General features: G+C 39.9%; 1 long non-coding RNA gene across 2 annotated transcripts in view; it reads right to left on the bottom strand.

Moving 5' to 3' along the window:
* Window positions 1–16,647, bottom strand: part of LOC142073265 (uncharacterized) — a 36,693-nt gene extending 20,046 nt beyond the window's left edge. Inside the window, exon 1 of one of the 2 annotated variants that reach the window (XR_012670065.1) lies at window positions 16,208–16,647. This is a non-coding gene — a long non-coding RNA (uncharacterized LOC142073265). Of the gene's footprint in view, window positions 1–16,144 lie in introns of both variants that reach the window. The other variant, XR_012670066.1, reaches the window with a different exon arrangement.
* Between the last annotated feature and the right edge of the window lie 8,395 nt (window positions 16,648–25,042).

The following is a 25,042-nucleotide window of genomic DNA, read 5'->3' as shown; positions in this document are numbered from 1 at the left end:
CTCTTGATTTTCTTATTCTTGTATCTGATTTTCCTTTCTGCTCAGAAAAAAAGTAGATTCTCCAGTTATCTTTGGTGGCTAAAACAATTAACTATGTTATGGAGGAAATCACCACTGATCTCCCAAAGTGAACACTAATTTAATTAGGTCATACTGACTTGGATGCCTTTTGACATTTTCATACAATCATTGAGCTAAATTAGAGAAGACAACAAGTATTTATTCTCCGTCTAACTAGGGTGTTACTTCTTCTCTGTTTTAAGTGCACAGCAAATGCTTTTATCCATCCTTATTTTTATGTTCTTTATTATATATTTCCCCCACACTCAGTATTCAGTAATTGCAATTGCTTACTGCAGCACATGGCTTTATCTTGCTCCTATAGAAATCAGTACAAAATAAAATAAAATGGGTTCCCTTCTAGCTGGTTTCTTTCTGTCAGTGCTTTTCCAATAATAAAAAAGTTGATGCAGACTTTATTAACTGATTTTAGGGTATATTAACTTTGCATTCTAAGGAGTGTACTGTTATTCATAGATTCATAGATATTTAGGTCAGAAGGGACCATTATGATCATCTAGTCTGACCTCCTGCACAACGCAGGCCACAGAATTTCACCCACCAGTTCTACAAAAAAAAACCTCACACCTATATCTGTGCTATTGAAGTCCTCAAATCGTAGTTTAAAGACTTCAAGGAGCAGAGAATCCTCCAGCAAGTGACCCGTGCCCCATGCTACAGAGGAAGGTGAAAAACCTCCACGGCCTCTGGATTCTGGAGATTTGGAATGCCACCAAAAGGGAAAGCTTTCAGTGTGTGTTTTCACTTATGTAGAATTCGAAATGTGTCAGTGTTTATATGGTTAAGTCAATTTTGCCATCTGCAGAAGAGAACAGTGAGGGTTTTTTCTTCTAACCTTCACTCTTTGTTGTGTTGTGTCTAGGCTTGTGTTTGTTTGTTTGATAGACTTCAATTATTTTCTTGACAGGATCATAGAATCATAGACTATCAGGGTTGGAAGGGACCTCAGGAGGTCATCTAGTCCAAACCCCTGCTCAAAACAGGACCAATCCAGTAGAGAGAAAATGCATTGCTGATTATGGTGCAAGCTAGTAATTTATTCTTGAGAGGAGAACATTCTTTTCTTTACATATTTTTATTTAAAGCCAAGATTTAAAAACTTTCTTCAGATTTCAGCTAACGTGATAAAGAAATGTGTTTACCTGTAACTAGGAGAGGGATCAAGACTTTATTCTACATTCATGTGTTTCAATGTGAGAGCAATGTAATGAGATTGTTATTTATCACAGAGCTTTCATCCACGGTGAGAATGTGAAACATCAGATAAATCTCATTTGTTTTCAGCTAACACATTCGTAAAGGGGTCCAATCCTGTTGAAATTACATGAACGTAACTCAAACTGAATTCAGTGGGAGTTTTTTCTGTGCAAGTAAAGCAGACTCACACGTGTAATATGCTTGGTTAATGTCCAGTCCTGTAAGCTGTTGAACTTCAGAACAGTTGAATCTTTTCAGAATTTTACAAGAGTTTCTCAGCAGCTTGTATGTTCAAGCCCCAAGTCACTGAACTAATTGGGTTGTGGCCATTGGTAATCCTGATTTATTTATGTATTTGTCTAAACAAATAAATATGGTCTTAACCTTCCACAAATTGTCATGTGTGTTGTTCCCCTACTTGGAGTTGCTAATCAGGATTTTCAAATAGTAAGTGTTAAGGTAGAAAGCTTAGATTCAAGAAATTTTGATTGTTATCACCCAGGGATTAAGCACAGATTTATTCAGGTAACTCAGAACAAGCCAGGCATCTGAATTATCTGCTTCCCATGCATAACAAAACAACCTCCATACTTGAAGGGCTCCACTGCCCTTCTGGAGATACTGTAGGATCTCACTAACTCTCATGAAAGGTACACTCTTATTCTGTATTTGAGTAAAATTGTATACATGGAAATGATTTCACTGATACTGAGAATTAGCAATTTTTTCCAAATTAGCAAGCAAGCGAACACACAGGGAGTTATATTGTATCCAGACCCCCTCCATGGTATTGAGGCCTTGGAAAGGATCCGTTTCACACTCAGCAGCATTCATATAGCTGCTACTTGCCTACTGAACCACTCCCACCTACTCCCCTGGAGGCTAATTCAATGACTATGCCTCTCCTCTTTGTCATAGTGGTGACCAGAGCATGGCGAAGTGTTGTTGAGGAAAAAACAGTACCTCCCGTGACATCCCAGTGTGCAGGCTAGGAGTTTCCCAGCTGTGAGAAAACTGGGGAAATAGCGAGTGACTGAGTGGGCTGTAGAACCAGCTGATAGTTCCAAAACTGAGTTGACATTGGAGAGAACTGATTCATGAAGGCCAAAGACTTTCTCCCTTCTTTTCCTGGGGAATGAGAAAGAAAGAATACAGCCTGCTTCAGCTCCCCCAAGCCTCTCTGCCTTTCCCATCTTTCTCCATGGAATTTCTGTGAGGAGTTATGGAAGTTCAGCATTGCAGTACCTCCTGTTGAGACTCTGCTTGGAGAAGAGAGAACCGGGCTCTTCAGAGTGCCAGTCAAGAAGTGGTCTTGGGTTGCATGACTTCTTCCAGAACTTAGTCATGGAACAGCTATGGAGCTGCCAATGCTTCTTTGCACATGGCCTGGCTTTGCACAGCTCACTGTGGAGCTCCCAGACACGGGAGTAAGAAGCTAATGAGCCCCTTACTTATGTGTAAGATAGGGTCAGCAATTGGCCAAATTTAAAAATAAGGTAGATGGATCACAAAATATATTTAACTCATTTAATTTAGACAACAGTGGTCTATCTTAATTATGTATACTAATACTTCACAATGTGCCATAGTATTTTTGTAAAATTAGATCACACTAATCTGAGAATTTACAGCAACAGCCTGATATTAAATTTTTGCCAAGAAGTCGGGCAGAGAGAGACAGTTATGTGTGTGAATTATAAATTGTAAGGATTAACAAAGTGCATATTAATGAGGATCTACTGCATTCATTAGAAAATGTAGGGTGAACTATTTACTGTTGGTATTACTTGTTCTGGGCTTCTTAGAATTGTTACTAGAGATGGCTGAATAATATAAAAATATATTTGATTATATTAATGTAAAAATTCTCAATTAATGTTATTTGAAATGGCCACTTCTAATTATTACCTGTCAACAAACGTAACAATGACAAATACTTATTAGCTAAATAGTAGGTTTAGGCTTTATGTGTTAGTCTTGATGAACCTTTTTAGTACACCTCGAGTGTACTTTAATGGTGAAACTCAAAGTTTCCTACATCACTATTAAAACTTGAATTCATAACATGTCCACTTTTAATGCAGGACAATGAATGTTAGAGAAAAGATGGGCCTTCTCTACTGTTTAGACAAGTGGTGTCAACAAGTGGTCCATGGACTCCTGAGAGTCTGCAGTCTACGTTTAAGGGGTCTGTGAAAGACAGACTGAAAACTGACTGAACAGAATTCAATTATATATATATAGACAATATATTTACAAAGGGTCCACCCCTCCATTTGAAAGTTCCAAAGGGGTCCACCCCTCCATTTGAAATTTATTAGGGATCTGCAAATAAAAACAAAAAACAAAAAACTTGAGAACCACTGGTTTAGATTCCTATGACTTGAAGTGGAAGATGCTGGGCCCCAGAGAAATTTGGAACTTACTTTTATCTTCAGACATGATTTTCTTCTCCTCAGGCTTCTTGGATAATGACTCATCCTTTTCTTCTAGTATCTTTCGCCTACATTGAATATAAACCTGAGGCCTAGCTTCATCTGTGCTGAGCCCCAGTGTTACAGATTCTTGTTAAACTGGTGTGTGTTTCTTCTTACAATGAAATCAGGAAAAGCTACAAATTCTGGAGCATGCAAGACCTTGATTGGAGTTCGCTAAAATATGGAATAACTCAGAAGATGCTGCACTGGGGTACACCACAGTTGCCACTGAAGTATAAGCACATATGTAATGTAGAAAGCAGAGAAAATACAGGGTAATGGAAAACTTAGAAGTGATCCCAGAATAATGACAATGCACAAAAATCTGACAGCAGAGACACCAGTTGGCTATTACTGTTGTACATAAACCTTGGAGGAGAAGGTAGATTTTTCTCTCAGCAAAACTATTGCGGCAAAATATGTGCAACCCCATAGTTCATGGGTAAGCATTTCTGGACCCATTATTTCTTCAATTAATTACTGGGTAAACATTCCTGAAGCTTGGTTTTCTTTCAATTGCTTTGCTGATGTAGGTGATATCTGTCATCAGAACAGAAATCTCAAACATTCCAAAGGGCAGCTTACACATATTTTTCATTTTGACATGGTTTATGGCATTTAAACTGGATTGCATTTAAACTTGCAGTGACAGCATGTCATAGGTCAATTAAAGTTTTAGACATCTCTCCTAATTGTAAATATTTCAGCACTTCAGGGTCCTTCATTTCATTCTTTTTTTCTTAATTGTTGTGGAAATCTAGAGCTCAGTAAAATAAGTCTGGGTTCTTTGTACAGAAATATGGAGAAGCCACATTATTGACTAGTTTTTCAGATGTTCTTTTAGAATTTACTTTCTAAAGGTGGCCTTCATACTGTACAGTACTCATAAAATGTGCAGATGAAAACCTTTATTATTAATCTCAAGGACAGGGTACAATATGGGTTGTAGTAAAATGGCATAAGTGTTTTCATATTTTCCCACTAATGTACTGCAACCCTGTTTTGGAGTAATCCCTTTATGGATCAGTGGGTACTTCAAACATTATTCCACTGCACTTCTTGACCTCTACTGAATCTGCTAGCCAGGGTACCAATTTTGAGAGTTGTTTTGGGTATGTCACAACATTAATACACTAGTAAATGGATTCAGACCTCTAACTCTGCTCTGAATTATCTAGGGCCTGTGAAGGGCTGCTTGAAAACAATTGAAAAACATTTTTGAAAGAAAGAAAAATGGTGTTTTGACTACATAACTTTTTTGGTTTTTTTTCAGAAAAAAAAATCTGATTTCCAACGAAAAAAAAATGAATTGTCATTAAAAAAAAATCCCCTAAAATGAAAATCTCTCTCTAGAGTATCTTGGTTATGTTTCTGGCTAAAATATTTTGGTATTCAAATTTCCACTAAAAGAAATGAAAATGTTAGATTAGGTGACGTAAGGCTCAGTGTTCAAAAGGAGATAGGCTACTTTCTTCTTTTTAGGCTCCTGACTTCTAGTAATTTAAAAATAGTTAGGAGCCTAACACCTTCTGAACATTCAGCCCTGGATGTTTCTTTTGGAAAATGTATTGGGGGGGGAAGGGGCTGTTGATGAAAAAAGTGTTTTGTGTTTTATTAAATAATATACATGTAACTGGGTGCATTTTAGAAATCTAAAACCATATTGATAAATATACGTTTTCTGTAGGCCATCACATAACCTTTTGGACTTGGAGAACTGTTTGATTTTCTTCAGCACCAGAGCTCCACTTGCCACAGAAGACCATGCTGTGGGCATCAGGGAGCTGGTTACTCATCACCCACACCATCCCAGGAGATTCTGGCTCTTAATCATTAGCAACTTGGGCTAAAGATCTGATTTTACTCTCATTTATGCAAGTAAGATGGGAATTAGACCTGGTCTCTTACCAGTCCTTGGAGCAACTGAATGCTCTCCTTACAATATTAGTTATTTTTCTATACAGTGTGAAAATTCCTTTAATAAACCTATCCTCTATATAATACATGATATGTTTTATGGAATGAAAATGTTGAACATCGCCTTGAGCAATTTGAGCTCATGCTGCAAAGGAGTGAGTCAAGCTAATGTGCATCTGATACCATCTTAGCAGAGTCCTATCAAAACCCTGAGCACCATCATAAGACCTTTTGAGGCAGCCACAAAAATAAATGGTAATAATGAAGCTGGTCTCAAATGGATCATCCCTTTCACTTACCTTATGAAGACAAACAAACAAAGAGCCTTATGCAAAAATACTTTAAGACTGCTAATGATGCTGCTATAGCGTATTTGTTGGCCAGCATGCTGAAAATGAATCCTCTCCTGGAGTATGCACAAAAGGTTTATTTATTTGCTGCATTGTAAGAACCTTGACTGAATATTACCATTATTAATGTTCACTGGAGGGTTAAGACTACCCTCAAGCAAGAGGCATTATTACTAATAAATTCTCAAATAAATAAAGAAGGAGGTAAGAAAAGGAAAAAAAAAAAAAGGGTTCCTACTGGAATCATTTTGCCAGCCAGTGAAAAGGGTGCTTGTGAAGGGTTGGATCACAGAAACCTCCTTGGGACTGCCAATTGATGTACCAAGACTACTTCTGCCCCTGCCAGCTTGAGACTCCAGCACCCTGTCTTGCTGAGCCAGACACACCAGTCTGCTCCAACACAGACCCAGGATCTGAACCACGTGCCCCAAAGCTGAGGATTTAGCTGAAAGCAACTTAAGAAGTGTTCCTGTCTTTAACAATCAGATGCCCAACTCCCAATGGGGTCCAAACCCCAAATAAATCCATTTTACCCTGTATAAAGTGAACTCATAAATTGTTTGCGCTCTATAACACTGATAGAGAGGTATGAACAGCTGTTTGCCCCCCCAGGTATTAATATATACTCTAGGTTCATAGGTAAAAAGTGATTTTATTAAATACAGAAAGTAGGATTCAAGTGGTTCCAAGTAGTAACCGACAGAACAAAGTGAATTACCAAGTAAAATAAAATAGAAGACGCAAGTCTATGTCTAATACAGTAAGAAACTGAACACAGATAAAAACCTCATTCAGTAAGCTTCCTTTTACAGACTCCTTCTAATCTGGGTCCAACAATCACTTATAGTTACTGTCCTTTGTTCCAGTTTCTTTCAGGTATCCTTGGGGGTGGAGAGGCTATCTCCTTAGCCAGCTGAAGACAAAATGGAGGAATCTCCCATGGGCTTAAATAGACTCTCTCCTGGGTGGAGACCCCCTCCTCTCTCCTATGCAAAGTCCAGCTCCAAGATGGAGTTTTTGAGTCACATGGGCCAGTCACATGTCCCTGCATGACTCAGAACTACAGATAGCAGCCATGGTTCACATGCTACCTTGAACGACCTCAGGTAGACTTCTTCTGTGGATTGGAGCATTCCAAGATCCATTGTTCCTTAAGTGCTTCTTGATTGGGCACTTAACTTTGCAAATTCCTTTCTAAAGAAGCTGACCAAATGCCTTACAAAGCTTACTTCGAAATCAAGTAAGTATACAGCCAATATTCATAACTTCAAGTACAAAAATGATACATACATACAAATAGGAGGAATGTATTCAGTTGATCATAACTTTTACAGAGATATGTTACATGACATATGTAGCATAAACATATTCCAGTTATGTCATATATACATTAATAAGTGTATTTCTATAAAGCCTAATGGGGGGCACCGTCATAGTGCTATCTCTGGAGTTGAATGCAGCATATGTTTCACAGCATAAAACAACACTACATAGTAGTTTAAGACAGTGTGAAGGCAGAATATTAACCCCAATTGAATCTAGAAGGAATATAAAGGGGGGAAAGTCTTTCTTTTTCATTAGTATTAGCTGTACCTGTGGAGGAGGGAAGTCTCTTGAAGTCTCATGAGTTCCCCTAGTATTGCTATTAACAGCCTCCACAGTACTGAATTTTTGAATGATTAGTGTGTTACTAACTGGTGTCAATGGTGGACATTAGAAGAAAAATGCCATCTAGCTTTTACTGTTTGCTTTTTTTCCCCGAGTCTAACATATGAAAATTTCCTAACCTAATCTGAAATTAACATGTGTTTACAGCCTTTTAGTTACACCAGAGATTTACATTCAAAACAAAATAAAACAAATCATATAAAGTATTTTGATTTGCTAGTGGTCTACAGTTGACTCATCAGCAACAGCAAATGTACCAGCTGTCCCATTTGTCTTTGATTTGAGTTAAGGATATCCATTGGTTTGAGGTAATGAAATCAGCAGTCTCTTCTATCACAGTAAATTCAAGCCAGGTTTTAGGAATGTGTGTAGATAAGAGGCTGTAAAGACTATTTACTTAGGCAGTGAGCTCAGAGTCCAGGGTGACCTCAAGGGTCCTATCACAATCCAGCAGTCCAATATCCGAGTCCTGTCTATTCTCTGCCACTAGGGATACTTACATGTTAGTAAAAAGAAAAGGAGTACTTGTGGCACCTTAAAGACTAACAAATTTATTTGAGCATACATGTTAGCGTAGCTCAGCTCTTTGTTCTGTTTGGTTTCATTTTTAGTAACTAATGGTTTAGAGTATGGCCCCAAAACATCCCCCTGGTGCCCCAAAATCATTAAACAAATTAAGAAACTTTCCAGTTCACTAGAAATAAGTGATATTATGTGTGATTTTTTTTTATTTATTTTTTTTAAAGAGGGTAGAAACTACATGTCTAGTTGAAATGTATGGGCAAAACAGTAGCTTTTGAGAAGCTTATATAACAAACAAAGGATGGTTTTGCTAAATTTCTGGAGATTTGGAAGTATTTCTTACCAATAACAACAGGATAGATGAGGACATAAATTAAAACTGTGTTCATGACTGAGTAGGAGATACGTTCAAGAGATACGTTCTCTCTTTTCTTTTCTTTTCCTCTTTCTATCTCTAATTCTTTTCCTAAATTTCTTTCTTTCTTAATTATGCTCAGACCACTTTTTCTTTGTGAAGAATTATTTAATTTTACATATCGGTTCTTGGCCCTGTGCTAGTTAACATTTTTATCAATGACTTGGAAGAAAACTTGACATAATTACTGATGAATTTGGAGAGGATACAAAAACTGGGGGGATGGTAAATAATGAAGAGGACAGATTACTGATACAGAGTGACCTGGAGTACTTGGTAAGCTGGGCTCAGGCAAACTTGTGTGTTTTAATATGGTTAAATGTAAACGTATACTTCTATGAAAAAAGAATGTAGATCATACTTTGAGGATTGGGGACTCTATCCTGGGAAGCAGTGACCCTGAAAATGGGTGGGGGACGAGTCATGCTGGATAATCAGCTGAACATGAGCTCTCAGTGCAATACTGTGGCAAAACAGGGATAATGCATAAACAGAGGAATCCTGAGTAGGAGAAAAGAGGTTACTCTATCTCTGTATTTGGTACTGGTGCACCCACTGTTGGAATACTGTGTCCAATTCTGGTGTTTACAGTCCTTGAAGGATGTTGAAACATTGGAGAGAGTTTGGAGAAGAGACATAAAAACTATTACAGGAGGAGAAAACCTACCTTATGGCGATAGACTCAAGAAGTTTAATCTATTTAGTTTAACAAATAGAAGTTTAAGGGGGTGACTTGGTTACAGTCTATAAATACCTACACGAGGAAAATATTGGATAATGGGATTCTCAGTCTAGTGGAGAAATGTTAACATGATACAAGTGCTGGAAACTGAAGTGTAACTTTTTAAACAGTGAGAGTAATTAACTATTGGAACAACTTACCAAAGGCTGTGGTGGATTCTTCATGACTGACAATCTTAACATCAAGATTGGATGTTTTTTTCTAAAAGATCTGCTCTAGGCCTAGGAACTATTGTGGGAAAGTTCTATGTTTTGTATTATACAGAATATCAAAGTACAGAATCATCATAAACCCTTCTGTCTTTGGAATCTGAATTTATATGTCAAGGGTATAATAGAATTGTGTATTATGAAGTCTGAGTACTCTTTGCTTAACTCTTTTTAAATTTTGGGGCAGATTCTCATCCGTTGTAAATCACTGATGGTCCAGAAACTTCAATGAACCTGTGCCCATTTGGTCCTTTATGGAGTTTTTGTGTTTTTGTTTTTATTTGTTTTTGCTTGCATTCTGCATCCCTTTCTCATACCCCTTATTTTTTTCTGTTCTTACTATGGTGCATGGTCTCTTGAGCAGCAACAATGTCTTCCTGTGTGGTTGGAAAGAGCGTGGCTTGTTCTACTATAATCGAATTGATAATGTTTTCAAATTGGGATTTTCAAAGGAGGCACATAAATCTCATCTTTCAAAAGGGTTCTTGATCTGCTTTTAGAGAGTGATCTTGTCTTAATTTGAATGTGCTTTATTCTTTGCTTTATTTTATGTACCAATGGAAAACGTTCTATATTAATATTGCTACTATTATTACAGTACTTCAGATATCAATGAGAGAAAAATTGCAAATGTTTACTTAAAATAGCTGAATAGAGTCACAGATCAAATAATAAATGCCATCCTTTGCAAGACAGAACAATATATATAAGGAGGATTACAGACAACAGTCATAGCCACTGACAAAGTGGCAGAGAATATTTCACTAAGAAATATAGAAAAAGAATATGCATACACATGATCAGAAGACAGAATTGAATAGAAAATGATAAACTTTGTCAGTTTTTAAAACAATCCAATGAAATTTAGGCTAGAAACGAGGAATACATCACTAACAGTGAGGGTAATTCTCTACTTGAACAATTACCTGAGTATGTCATGGATTACCTATCATTTGAAGTCTTTAAATCAATATTGGATGCCTTTCTAACAGCAATGCTGTAAGCCAACCAGAACTGAAGGGCTTGGTGTAGGAACCATCGAATGAAACTCTCTAGCTTGTGTAATGCAGAAGGTCAGATTAGATCATCACAATTGTTTTGCTAGCCTTAAGATCATTCTATTCATTTAATAAAATATATCCATACTTTAGAATTCTGTAGGATGGTGGAGAACAAAACACAACAAACCAAATCAAGCAGTATATCATAATTTATTAAATTCTGTGATTCTATGAGGAAAAGTATCACTAACCAGATCAGGAAATATATTAAGGTGAGGTATGCACATATGGGGTTTTGTGGGGGAGACAGAATCTTTACTAAAATGAGTAAATACTAAGTGATGATAAAATAACATCTCACATAGTATTAAATACTGACAGGCCCAGTATTCAGAAAAAAGCATCTACATGAATATGACAGTTCATCAACGCTTTCCAGATATTTACCATGGGCTAAGAGGAGAGGCAGAGCAAGAAATGAATGAGGTGACAACTGGGGGCAAAGAGATTCTGGAGAAGATAGAATTGTCATTGTGAGAATACGCAAAAAGAAAAAGAGTACTTGTGGCACCTTAGAGACTAACCAATTTATTTGAGCATAAGCTTTCGTGAGCTACAGCTCACTTCATCGGATGCATACTGTGGAAAGTGTAGAAGATCTTTTTATACACACAAAGCATGAAAAAATACCTTCCCCCACCCCACTCTCCTGCTGGTAATAGCTTATCTAAAGTGATCACTCTCCTTACAATGTGTATGATAATCAAGTTGGGCCATTTCCAGCACAAATCCAGGTTTTCTCTCCCCCCCCCCCCCCGCCAACACACAAACCCACTCTCCTGTTGGTAATAGCTTATCTAAAGTGACCACTCTCTTTCAATGTGTATGATAATCAAGGTGGGCCATTTCCAACACAAATCCAGGGTTTAACAAGAACGTCGGGGGGGGGTAGGAAAAAACAAGGGGAAATAGGTTACCTTGCATAATGACTTAACCACTCCCAGTCTCTATTCAAGCCTAAGTTAATCGTATCCAATTTGCAAATGAATTGCAATTCAGCAGTCTCTCGCTGGAGTCTGGATTTGAAGTTTTTCTGTTGTAATATCGCAACTTTCATGTCTGTAATCGCGTGACCAGAGAGATTGAAGTGTTCTCTGACTGGTTTATGAATGTTATAATTCTTGACATCTGATTTGTGTCCATTTATTCTTTTACGTAGAGACTGTCCAGTTTGACCAATGTACATGGCAGAGGGGCATTGCTGGCACATGATGGCATATATCACATTGGTGGATGTGCAGGTGAACGAGCCTCTGATAGTGTGGCTGATGTGATTAGGCCCTGTGATGGTGTCCCCTGAATAGATATGTGGGCACAGTTGGCAATGGGCTTTGTTGCAAGGGTAGGTTCCTGGGTTAGTGGTTCTGTTGTGTGGTATGTGGTTGCTGGTGAGTATTTGTTTCAGGTTGGGGGCTGTCTGTAGGCAAGGACTGGCCTGTCTCCCAAGATTTGTGAGAGTGCTGGGTCTTCCTTCAGGATAGGTTGTAGATCCTTAATAATGCGTTGGAGGGGTTTTAGTTGGGGGCTGAAGGTGACGGGTAGTGGTGTTCTGTTATTTTCTTTGTTAGGCTTGTCCTGTAGTAGGTGACTTCTGGGAACTCCTCTGGCTCTATCAATCTGTTTCTTCACTTCCGCAGGTGGGTATTGTAGTTGTAAGAATGCTTGATAGAGATCTTGTAGGTGTTTGTCTCTGTCTGAAGGGTTGGAGCAAATGCGGTTGTATCGCAGAGCTTGGCTGTAGACAATGGATCGTGTGGTGTGGGCAGAGTGAAAGCTGGAGGCATGTAGGTAGGAATAGCGGTCAGTAGGTTTCCGGTATAGGGTGGTGTTTATGTGACCATCGCTTATTAGCACTGTAGTGTCCAGGAAGTGAATCTCTTGTGTGGACTGGACCAGGCTGAGGTTGATGGTGGGATGGAAATTGTTGAAATCATGATGGAATTCCTCAAGGGCTTCTTTTCCATGGGTCCAGATGATGAAGATGTCATCAATATAGCGCAAGTAGAGTAGGGGCGTTAGGGGACGAGAGCTGAGGAAGCGTTGTTCTAAGTCAGCCATAAAAATGTTGGCATGTGGTCACTTTAGATAAGCTATTACCAACAGGAGAGTGGGTTTGCATGGGGGGGGGAGAGAAAACCTGGATTTGTGCTGGAAATGGCCCAACTTGATCATCATACACATTGTAAGGAGAGTGATCATTTTAGATAAGCTATTACCAGCAGGAGAGTGGGGTGGGGGGGGTATTTTTTCATGCTTTGTGTGTATAAAAAGATCTTCTACACTTTCCACAACATGCATCCGATGAAGTGAGCTGTAGCTCACGAAAGCTTATGCTCAAATAAATTGGTTAGTCTCTAAGGTGCCACAAGTACTCGTTTTCTTTTTGCGAATACAGACTAACACGGCTGTTACTCTGAAACCTGCCATTGTGAGAATAAATGATGGATGACGACGTGTAGGATAACAATTAACAAAACAATTTGTGACATTTATTAGGAAGAAAAGGGTGTCAGCAAACTGCAATAATGGTATAATTCTTCAACACAATTAAGTAAAAGAAGCGAAAAAAGAAACCCGAGGAGTCCGGTGGCACCTTAAAGACTAACAGATTTATTTGGGCATAAGCTTTCTTGGGTAAAAAACCCACTTCTTCAGAAGTTAAAGATTCATCAACCTTGGCTGGTAATGGATAGAGGGTTTTTTGTTAACAAAAGGTATTACAATTTTATTTTAAGAAAAAGTTCAACGGTCAACCAAGCAAGTAGCCAAACTTCATCATTTGTTGTAAAGTTGTCTACTGTACTTTTACACGACACATGAAGACAACAAAAGGACATTGATACCTATTGTGGTAGCTATTGGGTGAGAAGCATTTAAACCCAATGTAAATTGAGGAAAGTTTTTATCGTATACAGTTACAATGATTTCATATTAGAAGTTCAATGAAAAGCATGAGTAGTGAAAGGTTTCATTCACATATCTCAACCCATCCATGAAAATATAAGCTCCATTACACCTCTCCACTAGGAAAAAGAGATAATGTAAGAAGACCTAGATCTCCAAAATTCTACTGCCTTCAGTAGGCTAGAAGTTCCTGAGTTCATAGGAACCCCTCTACTGTAATGAACTCTTGTCTTCATGGTAATTTTTCAGGGCAGACTGTCCTCTGACTTTTGAACCTCTGATTTCAAATTCTGTGCAAATTGGAGCTTAATCAGGCAGAGGAACTTCCAGAACACACTGTGCAGTAAAAGCATGAAAGCTTCCTAAGCAGAATCATCAAATGCATAGAAGAGATGATGGCTGGTCTTGTGGCCTCGACAGAGTGAGCTTGGACTCCACAGATCTGAGTTCAATTTTCATCACTGTCACAGACTTCATGTGTAACCTTGGGACCTGATCTAAATCCAATTTAAGTTAGTGGGGAAGTCTGTAAGGCAGAGTACAAGGAAACAGTGGGGTTTCCACGGACTTCAGCTATACTTTGGAACAGGCCCTTAGTCTCTCTCTGCCTCAGTTCCACATTTGTGAATGGAGGTAATAATAGTTACCTACCTCATAGGACGGTTTGTGAGAATAGATCTGTATTTACATTGAGCACTCAGATATTATTGTGATGGGAGAAAGGTAATACCTAAATACGTATGAAAAAGAGTGTATAAGCAGATGCTAGTCTCATAATTTAATCCACCAGAACAAGATATCCTTGTAGGAATATTAATGGATATAATTAGAATGTTACAGATATTGCAGTCCTGTTCAAATGAGGGATTTCAATGAGATTTATATTGAGTATTATGACAGCTGACTTGGCTATTACATCCCCTCTAACAATTGAATAACAATAGTGAGCTTTCTGTCTGGGATTCTTTTAACTGTATTAAATCATCAGTGAAATTTCATGCAATAACTAAAGTGCAAAGGTCCAATTAATATTTAGCATGTGCTTTCAAAGTTATGTTAGTATTCTGCCCAAGTTTTCAGAAGACCCCAAATTGAACTCTGATTTGCATTTGTAAGTGTTTGCGCCCACAAAATTGTATATGCAATCTACATTTATGTGCGCAGTTTTGGTAGCTGAGAATTCATCAGACTTTCTTGAGCAAACCCTTGATAGTATTACGCAAATGATTACACAGGCAGTTCTACTGACAAGTCTTGTATGAACATTTTTTGTGTGAATAATATTGGAGTCTATGGATAAATATTTGGTTCTTAATTAGCCCAAGGGCTACCATAGTGATGGACATTATCCTTATCTTGCTACACACAGCACTCCTAGTGATATTACTACAGTCCATTTCATGAATCAAGAAGAAAATATTTTCTATGCAATTCAACTTTGTCCTTCCTGAGAAGCCAGAAGCAGTGATAACTGTATTGGGGGAGGTATTTGTAATTTATTATTTGTATTATTGTAGCACCTAGGAAACTCTAGTCATGGACTAGCACCCCACTGTACTAGATGCTGTGCAACCACAGAGCAAAACAAACAGTTCCTGCCCCAAACAGCTTACAATATAAGTATAAGATAAAACAGATACAACAAAGAGAGAGACAGAGTACAAGGAAACTATTACACAATATTGGATCCAACTTTCCAAAGTGCCCAGGGGTGCTTGACCCCCGCCTGTGCCCCAGGCCCAATTCCTTCCCCCAAGGCCCCACCTTGCCCCACCCCCGCTCCACCCCTTCCTCTTCCTGCCCCTGCTCCATCCCCACCACACCTCTTCCCGCCCAGTTCCACCCCCTCCCCCAAGCATGCCACATCCCCACTACTTTCCCCCCTCCCAGCAAAACAGCTGATTGTGGCAGGCAGGAGGCGTGGGGAGGAAGGGGGAGGTGCTGCTAAGGGGGCTGTCACTGCCATTTTTTCCCTGTGGGTGCTCCAGCCCCAGAGCACCCACGGAGTTTGCGCCTATGGTCAGCATGATAAACTGTGGTCTCAGCACACCAGCAGGAGTTCACCTTCAGTTAAACATATTTATAATAAATGATGTTTAGAGCATGAAAAGAAGAAAGCACCAGACATAGAGCATATCTAATGGACAAATGATCTGGAAGTAGGTGAAATTCAGCAAAACCATTTAAAAAACACTTTCTCATATATTTATAGTACACATCTTAATATGTCTGTCTCTTCTATTCATTGATTGAAAGAAAACACACATATTGATAAAGGGACAGGTATTGCATAGCACATTATCTGAAAAAAAGCCAAAGATACTAATAATCTGTACAAAAATAAATGAAAGGTTCCAAGATTTGTTTCTGGTATCATCTAATAAGGAAAAAAAATCTCATGAAATTACAAATTTAATGTGTTGTTGTTTTGGCATCTTCAGACGGTACATATGCTTCATCATGATAAAAGTCAATTTAAAAAATCTTGATATAAATGAATTTTTATCTACAGGAAAAACAGATAGGAAGCAAAAACAGCATATATTAGATGTGATTACTAATTTATGAGGGACAATGTATAAAATAAAACACATTACTTACACAGTGATGCATTAGGCAGGAGCACCATCAAACAAAGCACCATCCAATTCATTAAAACCTTACCATTGTTTGATCCATCCTGCAGTCTTTATCCAGGCAGTACCCCCATTGCATTTTATGGGAGTTTTAAAGTCTTTTCTCAGCCAGGGGAGAACCCATCTACAACATAAAGTAATATTACATTTCACTGTTCATTGAAATGCAACATGTATTTTTTAATTTGCAGTCACATAAAAATCATAATTAAGAGCGTTCTCCAACAGACTTCCCACGTTCTGAAATATCAACTTCCAGTGGTCTCTAGAGTTCACTGAGATCATAAAACTGGAGCAGCATTTCATAGAGTTCCTTTTAGCTCATACTGTGGCATTGAATATGATTTTTCCTGCAAGAGAGAGAAAATGATTGTTCTCTCACATAAGCTGACTATGTAAAATGTACTTCAGTAAAATCAAATAAATTAATATTCAATGATTTACTGTAAATCTCCTGAGCACAGGAGATTTGCTCTAGACAGGAAAAGCAAACACTTATGGGGTACATTATTATGATGGCTTATGCTAATTAAATTGTAGCAGAATGCTTAATTTACGTAAAGGGGAAAAAATTCTTTCTTGGTTCAAGCTTGATCTTGTTAAGAGGATTTACCTCTTTATTTCCTGTAATAAAGAACTATTTCTGAGACTATACTAAAAAAAACAAAGGCTAGCAAAGCTTTTCTGCTGGTTGCCATGACACTTTGGATCTCAACCTACAGTTCAATACAGTGGTTGCAATTAGGTTAATTAGAACATTATCTCAAGGTACATAGCTATTGTACGGAAGAAGAAAAAAACCCACCTCACTGAATACACTGCTTGCTCACCAATAAATGATTTTTTTAAAATTACAGTTCTAATTATAATGAATAATTTATTTCTCCTAGGGATGCTTGACATTTAAATATTGTAACTCGAGAAATAAACACAAGATCCACAATAGTAATATCATAGGACACAAACCTTTTATTTGACCTTTGGGTAATTTTCATCCGTAAAATAACTGAGGGGAAAGGGGGGGATTCTTCCGTGTTGTGAAGGAACAAAATCAGTTCTATCTTACTGTTTTTTGTTTTGTTTTTTTTTAATTGAAAAGAAATCGTGAAACAGGGACACATTTTAAAGGATTAAACTTCTGGGAGGGAAATTCTCTTATGTAAAATACGAGACCTTTGGGGTGTTGAAATGTTAAGATGCAAGGTAAACAACATTGCACCTATTATTGTTGTTATTATTTATATTGCTGTAGCACCTATGAGCCCAGTCGTGAACTAGAATCCCATTGTGGTAGGTGCTGTACAAAGCCAGAACAAAAAGACAGTCCCTGCCCCAAGAAACTTAAAATATAAAACAAGTGACAACAGATGGATGCAGACAGACAGATGTGGGAATACATGAAAACAATGAGCCAATATTGCTCATCATGACAGGCAGTGATCTCAACACACCAGCATCCTTGTCATTGTCAAGTGTTATTAGACATGATAAAAAAGGAGGGTTCTGATGAGGGTTTTGGAGGAGGATAATGTGTTAGTTTTGAAGATGTTGACATGGTGCTTCATCCAAGGTCAGAAAGTCACAGTGGAGATGCTAGAATTTAGCATCTCCTGACTTTTGGCTCAATCTATAGCTCTTGGTTTTTTTGCTCTGGAGGTCCCCCACTCCTCCATTCGATCCCTATTGTGTCAGTCACATAGTAGTGGTCATCACATAAGGTTTGAGCTAGAAGAGGCTTTTTGATTTTTGCATCACATTTTGTTGTTTAAAAAATGCCCCAATTTTGCTTTTCAAAGTAATGTACGGGAATATAATTGTAAAATATGTTGGGGGGGGGGTTGATAGACTTATAAAGATCATTAATGAGATTAATGTTCTACTCTGCATGCTATGGTTTGATTACGCTCTCACTTTTCATGAAGTTTAAACAAACATAATTCCTCTATTGTTAGAACTTATTAGCGCTACTGACTAATCCTTATGTTACTGGGACAACAGTAGGTATCAAGAGCTGGAGCCAACTGTTCTTTCAAAGGATCCTAGTTCTGCACGCTGAATAGTACCTTACTCCTCAGGTCGTCCCTCTGAAAGCAATGCAGCTACTTGCTGAGTAAGTAGACTCCTCCCTTCTCCCTCCTTTCTATCTTCTGATCTTCCCTATTCTCCTTGCCCCATTCCTTCAGTGTTCCATCTCCCTGTTTTTATCTTTCCATGTAGCTAATCTTCTTCTCACTAAACCTCACCCAAAGAATTTAAATAATAATAAAAACCACAACAACAACAAAATTGTCCTCCAACACACACACAAATTATGGCACATACATCGTCTTGTTTGTGGAGTGGAATTGGAGAAGGGAGTGCCATAAGGCTGGCATCTCAACTACAGCAGAGCTAAGGTTGGAGTGAATTTTATATAGCGTATGGTTGTTTTAATAGTAGGGAGGCGAGCAACTCTAGGCAAATGGGAGGAGGAAATGTACTGTTGGTTATCGTAAATTTTCATTTCCTTGATTTCAGGTTGTGTGTCATGTATATTCTGTGGCCCATCCTTAACTGACAAATGCCACAGTGTTCTCGCACATTAATACCTTCCTCTGCAAACCTTTCCTCTTTGAAAAAGCCCTTTTCCATCATAAGAATGATGACTGACACCCCTCCCACACCAAATCCCCAACCAATCAAACCCAATAAAGTAAAATACCCAAACCCTGACACAAAATCAACCTGAACCCAACCAAATGTTCTTTAATAAAATCTAAATAATTGTAAACACAACCTCCCTATCCCAAGCCGAGTTTTCACTCTGAATAGAGAGGAGTGCTAGACTCTTCATACAGTCCACTAGGAACTTGTCTATTGCTATTGATTTTACATGGAAGGCAATCAGATACTAAAGTGATGACTGGTAGTAATATAACTCTAAGACAGATAGATTCTGGTATATGAGTATATATACTTGCATCTCATATACATACACATAGTAATGTTGTCAGTCACTTTAGCACACAGCTCTGTGTTTTACTGACAGCAAAGCATGGATTTCATTATCTGATGCATTCTGAGTAAAAAGACTTTGAAATGAGCTCAGTGAATGAAAATGGGAGTAGAAATTGAAAAACTTGGAAGAAATGTTAAAACAATGTAACTATTTTAATGTTTATCCTATAAACAAGCGGAATGTGAGGAGCTATGTAATAGCTTTTCTATGGTAATTATATCAGTTTGTTTTGGTCTTTTACCAGATCATTAAGCTACTGCGGTTGCTGGAGAGCGAGATTTTTTTTTCTTGAAATGTTTTTAACAGTTCTTATTTGATTGTGTAGGAGTTTTTGTGGTGATAACGAGCTTTAAAGCAGCTGAGCAGGAAGTTATTTTTGAAAAAGCTTGAGTGTCTTCTGAATAAGATTTTTTTCCCTGTGTTACCCGGGGTTAGAATCATAGAATCATAGAATATCAGGGTTGGAAGGGACCCCTGAAGGTCATCTAGTCCAACCCCCTGCTCGAAGCAGGACCAATTCCCAGTTAAATCATCCCAGCCAGGGCTTTGTCAAGCCTGACCTTAAAAACCTCTAAGGAAGGAGATTCTACCACCTCCCTAGGTAACGCATTCCAGTGTTTCACCACTCTCTCAGTGAAAAAGTTTTTCCTAATATCCAATCTAAACCTCCCCCACTGCAACTTGAGACCATTACTCCTCGTTCTGTCATCTGCTACCATTGAGAACAGTCTAGAGCCATCCTCTTTGGAACCCCCTTTCAGGTAGTTGAAAGCAGCTATCAAATCCCCCCTCATTCTTCTCTTCTGCAGGCTAAACAATCCCAGCTCCCTCAGCCTCTCCTCATAAGTCATGTGTTCTAGACCCCTAATCATTTTTGTTGCCCTTCGCTGGACTCTCTCCAATTTATCCACATCCTTCTTGTAGTGTGGGGCCCAAAACTGGACACAGTACTCCAGATGAGGCCTCACCAATGTCGAATAGAGGGGAACGATCACGTCCCTCGATCTGCTCGCTATGCCCCTACTTATACACCCCAAAATGCCATTGGCCTTCTTGGCAACAAGGGCACACTGCTGACTCATATCCAGCTTCTCGTCCACTGTCACCCCTAGGTCCTTTTCCGCAGAACTGCTGCCTAGCCATTCGGTCCCTAGTCTGTAGCGGTGCATTGGATTCTTCCATCCTAAGTGCAGGACCCTGCACTTATCCTTATTGAACCTCATCAGATTTCTTTTGGCCCAATCCTCCAATTTGTCTAGGTCCTTCTGTATCCTATCCCTCCCCTCCAGCGTATCTACCACTCCTCCCAGTTTAGTATCATCCGCAAATTTGCTGAGAGTGCAATCCACACCATCCTCCAGATCATTTATGAAGATATTGAACAAAACCGGCCCAGGACCGACCCTTGGGGCACTCCACTTGACACCGGCTGCCAACTAGACATGGAGCCATTGATCACTACCTGTTGAGCCCGACAATCTAGCCAGCTTTCTACCCACCTTATAGTGCATTCATCCAGCCCATACTTCCTTAACTTGCTGACAAGAATACTGTGGGAGACCGTGTCAAAAGCTTTGCTAAAGTCAAGAAACAATACATCCACTGCTTTCCCTTCATCCACAGAACCAGTAATCTCATCATAAAAGGCAATTAGATTAGTCAGGCATGACCTTCCCTTGGTGAATCCATGCTGGCTGTTCCTGATCACTTTCCTCTCATGCAAGTGCATCAGGATTGATTCTTTGAGGACTTGCTCCATGATTTTTCCAGGGACTGAGGTGAGGCTGACTGGCCTGTAGTTCCCAGGATCCTCCTTCTTCCCTTTTTTAAAGATTGGCACTATATTAGCCTTTTTCCAGTCATCCGGGCATTCCCCCGTTCGCCACGAGTTTTCAAAGATAATGGCCAATGGCTCTGCAATCACAGCCGCCAATTCCTTCAGCACTCTCAGATGCAACTCGTCCGGCCCCATGGACTTGTGCACGTCCAGCTTTTCTAAATAGTCCCTAACCACCTCTATCTCCACTGAGGGCTGGCCATCTCTTCCCCATTTTGTGATGCCCAGCGCAGCAGTCTGGGAGCTGGGTTCTTTAAGTTGCCAAGAGCTTTGGGTTGAAAGAACCCCGGGTAACACCTCTTGCAAGGATTTTCATCAAACTCTTCTCTATATTAAAGGATATGAAAGTGGCAGAGAAGGAGACATCTAAAATGTTTGGCACTTATTGGTCAAGGGTTTATGAAGAGGAGAGGAGAGGAATGATTATTGCCTGTTGAATTCTGGTTATAAATGAAAATATATATGCTCTATTTAAAGTTCTGTATGATGTTTGCCTGCATTGGGGCTTCAGGGTCAGTTTTACAGTGGGAGGGGAAGTGAAATTCAGCTTTCCTTGTCACTCATTCTCCCGCTAAATTTTACCCATGGAATCAATCATGAGTCTGTCTTTGTTCCTGCACAGGGACATAAAGAGGTGTAAAATGTCCCCTTAATCCCCTGTACAGTCTATCCACACAAGTCACACAAGTCACAACATGTTGGGAAAGCAACCTTCCTGGTGGCCCTCACTGCCATCAAAGAAGGCAGGGAGTAGCATTGTAAGGGAGCAGAATCTGCCCTTCTCCCCATGAGGGTGCCATCCAGCACAGCTGAGTCAGAGTGGAATGGGAAGTTGCACCATGAGAAAGGCTCATGCATCTTACTTCCCCCACAGAGCAAAGAAGTCATTTTGGACGAGGTAGTACCATTTACTCAAGTACCAGTCTAGCGCCACATTTTTATCTTACCAATATTCACAAACGCATATAACGGGCTTGGATTATCTCTTTCCCATGGACACTGACACTTAAGATAATAAAAAGACGGACAGCAAAAGACCAGATTAGCTCTTCTTTATTATTATCTGCTCTGTAGTACTGTAAGTGAGATAGTTGCTTCTTTATTGTAGATACAGCTATATCATTATAGTTTGTTTAGTTGTCTATGAATATTCTAGTAATGGAAAAATGTTTGCACAAACAGTGAATATTCAAACAAAGTGAGCTTTAAATTAAGTACACACAAGAATTCAGACCATAAACCTGATTCTAAAAGTTATACTCATCCACTCAGGGAACAAAAATGATACTGTATCCTAGCTAGTCTAGACTACATTACCATAACCAGTGATGAATTAATACTAATTGGGACATAGGTCTAATCCATAAAAGATATTTTCATTGTCTCCTCATGATGAACCCTGCCATTCTCTGATATCCCTTCCACAAATACTTTTGTCCAAACTTTGTTTAAACTAACATATTTAATCCAAACCTGATTGCTATCCAGCCCAACTTCTGAATCCTTGGATATATAGATCCTTCTTTAATTCCCCCCCTGTTCCCAACAAACTACTTCTGGACAAACAAACAGTCTATGGATCAATTTGGCTGGAATTTTAAAAAAATCACAAACTACTCACTGAGAAAAACACAGAGAGATGCTAATTATTAAATGGATGCCTACACTTTTAGTGGCCAAAATTGGATTGTTATGGCTTAATTTTTAGAGTTGCTAAGCACCCAACAGTGAAGTTGGTTGGAGCTGTGGGTGGCCAAAAACCCTGAAAAAATTGCCCACCAATAGTATACATCTGGTTACTCAAGATGAGAGGCCAAGTGAGAAAAATTCTCCATGTGAGAATTTGCTAAGTTCAGAAAGCAACACTGTGACAAAACCAGGAGAAGTAGAAAGGATATTCTGTGGTATTCTTCAATTCAAAAATATTTGTGCCAATCTTGACATAGATTTTATACCACTTACTACTTTAGAGTGGCTGCTTTTAGAAAGTAAACATTTGCCAAATTACAGTGCAGCGGTATCTGAGACACTTCAGGTTTCCACTGTGCTTTGGATAGAAATTCCTCTAGTCTCTTGGATATCAAACTGTGAGAGAGCGCCCATGGGATGTCAGGGCAGATGACGTGGAAAGACAGGGAAGCAAGGCACTGGATAAAGAAAGGAAGGACCAAAAGACAAACAAATCTAAAGAGCATCAGCCAGACCCACATCCCAGCACCCAGCGTGAGTAAACAGGTCAGGGACTGTGCTTGAAGAGGCAGCAATGGAAGACTTTCCCCCTGAGGGTTCAGAGCTGGTCAATGGCCTACATGGTAGGTGGATAGGATGAGAGGATCTAATCAAGAGAAGATGCTCTGGTACTGCTACCAGCCCACCTGATGGTCACACTGGGAAGTCATGGTGAGCAGAGATCCACAATCTCACAGACAGCCCCCTCCTTTTCCTCATCCATCTCTATTTTGCATAGCAGAATCACAATAGATCCACCACCCACAGTGGAGCCAGATGTGTCTAAGTGATCAAATGAAAGAAGAACCATCTAAGTATGGATGACTGAGTCTTAGAATTTCAGAACATATAGCAAAGGATTCTGAGGAAGCTCATAGTAGGAAGGTGATATGGAAGGGGGGGGTTCAGCTGTTGTGACCTGCACTGGATGTGCCATGTTTGTCTTTCTTCCACAGGACAGAAGCGACTTTGTCTGTACAAAGTGCAAGCTGGTCTCCATATTGGAAGAGAAGATTGAAGGTCTGGAGCAACAGATAACGACCCTGCGTTGCATACGAGAAACTGAGGATTTTCTGGACAAAACTCAGGATAGGCTTCTAGGGGCACAAAGCTCTAAAGATATAGAGCAGGTTGTGCAAGAGCAAGAGGCCAGTGAAGAAGCTTGGCAACATGTGACCTCCAGAAGAGGTAAGCGGAATGTCCGGGTTCCAGTAACACAGACACAGGTAACTAACCGCTTTCATGTTCTCTCCACAGGTACCATTGCGGAGAGTGGACCAGATGATATGTCTGGGGCGAGAAAGCAGAAGGAGACTCCGCTGGTTGGAAGGCATGAGATGCGATGTCCTGAGGTTGGGGGTTCCACGACCACCACTCCCAAGAGGAGAAGGCGGGTGGTGGTGGTCGGGGACTCTCTCCTCCGGGGGACTGAGTCATCTATCTGCCGCCCTGACCGGGAAAACCGAGAAGTCTGCTGCTTGCCAGGGGCTAAGATTCGCGATGTGACGGAGAGACTGCCGAGACTCATCAAGCCCTCGGATTGCTACCCCTTCCTGCTTCTCCACGTGGGCACCAATGATACTGCCAAGAATGACCTTGAGCGGATCACTGCGGACTACGTGGCTCTGGGAAGAAGGATAAAGGAGTTGGAGGCTCAAGTGGTGTTCTCGTCCATCCTCCCCTTGGAAGGAAAAGGCCTGGGTAGGGACCGTCGAATCGTGGAAGTCAACGAATGGCTACGCAGGTGGTGTCGGAGAGAAGGCTTTGGATTCTTTGACCATGGGATGGTGTTCCATGAAGGAGGAGTGCTGGGCAGAGACGGGATCCATCTTACGAAGAGAGGGAAGAGCATCTTTGCCAGCAGGCTGGCTAACCTAGTGAGGAGGGCTTTAAACTAGGTTCACCGGGGGAAGGAGACCAAAGCCCTGAGGTAAGTGGGAAAGCGGGATACCGGGAGGAAGCACAGGCAGGAATGTCTGTGAGGGGAGGGCTCCTGCCTCATACTGGGAATGAGGGGCGATCAACAGGTTATCTCAAGTGCTTATATACAAATGCACAAAGCCTTGGAAACAAGCAGGGAGAACTGGAGGTCCTGGTGATGTCAAGGAACTATGACGTGATTGGAATAACAGAGACTTGGTGGGATAACTCACATGACTGGAGTACTGTCATGGATGGTTATAAACTGTTCAGGAAGGACAGGCAGGGCAGAAAAGGTGGGGGAGTAGCACTGTATGTAAGGGAGCAGTATGACTGCTCAGAGCTCCGGTACAAAACTGTAGGAAAACCTGAGTGTCTCT

The sequence above is a fragment of the Caretta caretta genome, chromosome 9, assembly GCF_965140235.1.
Source record: "Caretta caretta isolate rCarCar2 chromosome 9, rCarCar1.hap1, whole genome shotgun sequence".
Classification (NCBI taxonomy): Eukaryota; Metazoa; Chordata; order Testudines; family Cheloniidae; genus Caretta; species Caretta caretta.
The sequence above is the reverse complement of the archived record's forward strand: the minus strand, read 5'-3'. Positions and strand labels throughout refer to the sequence as shown.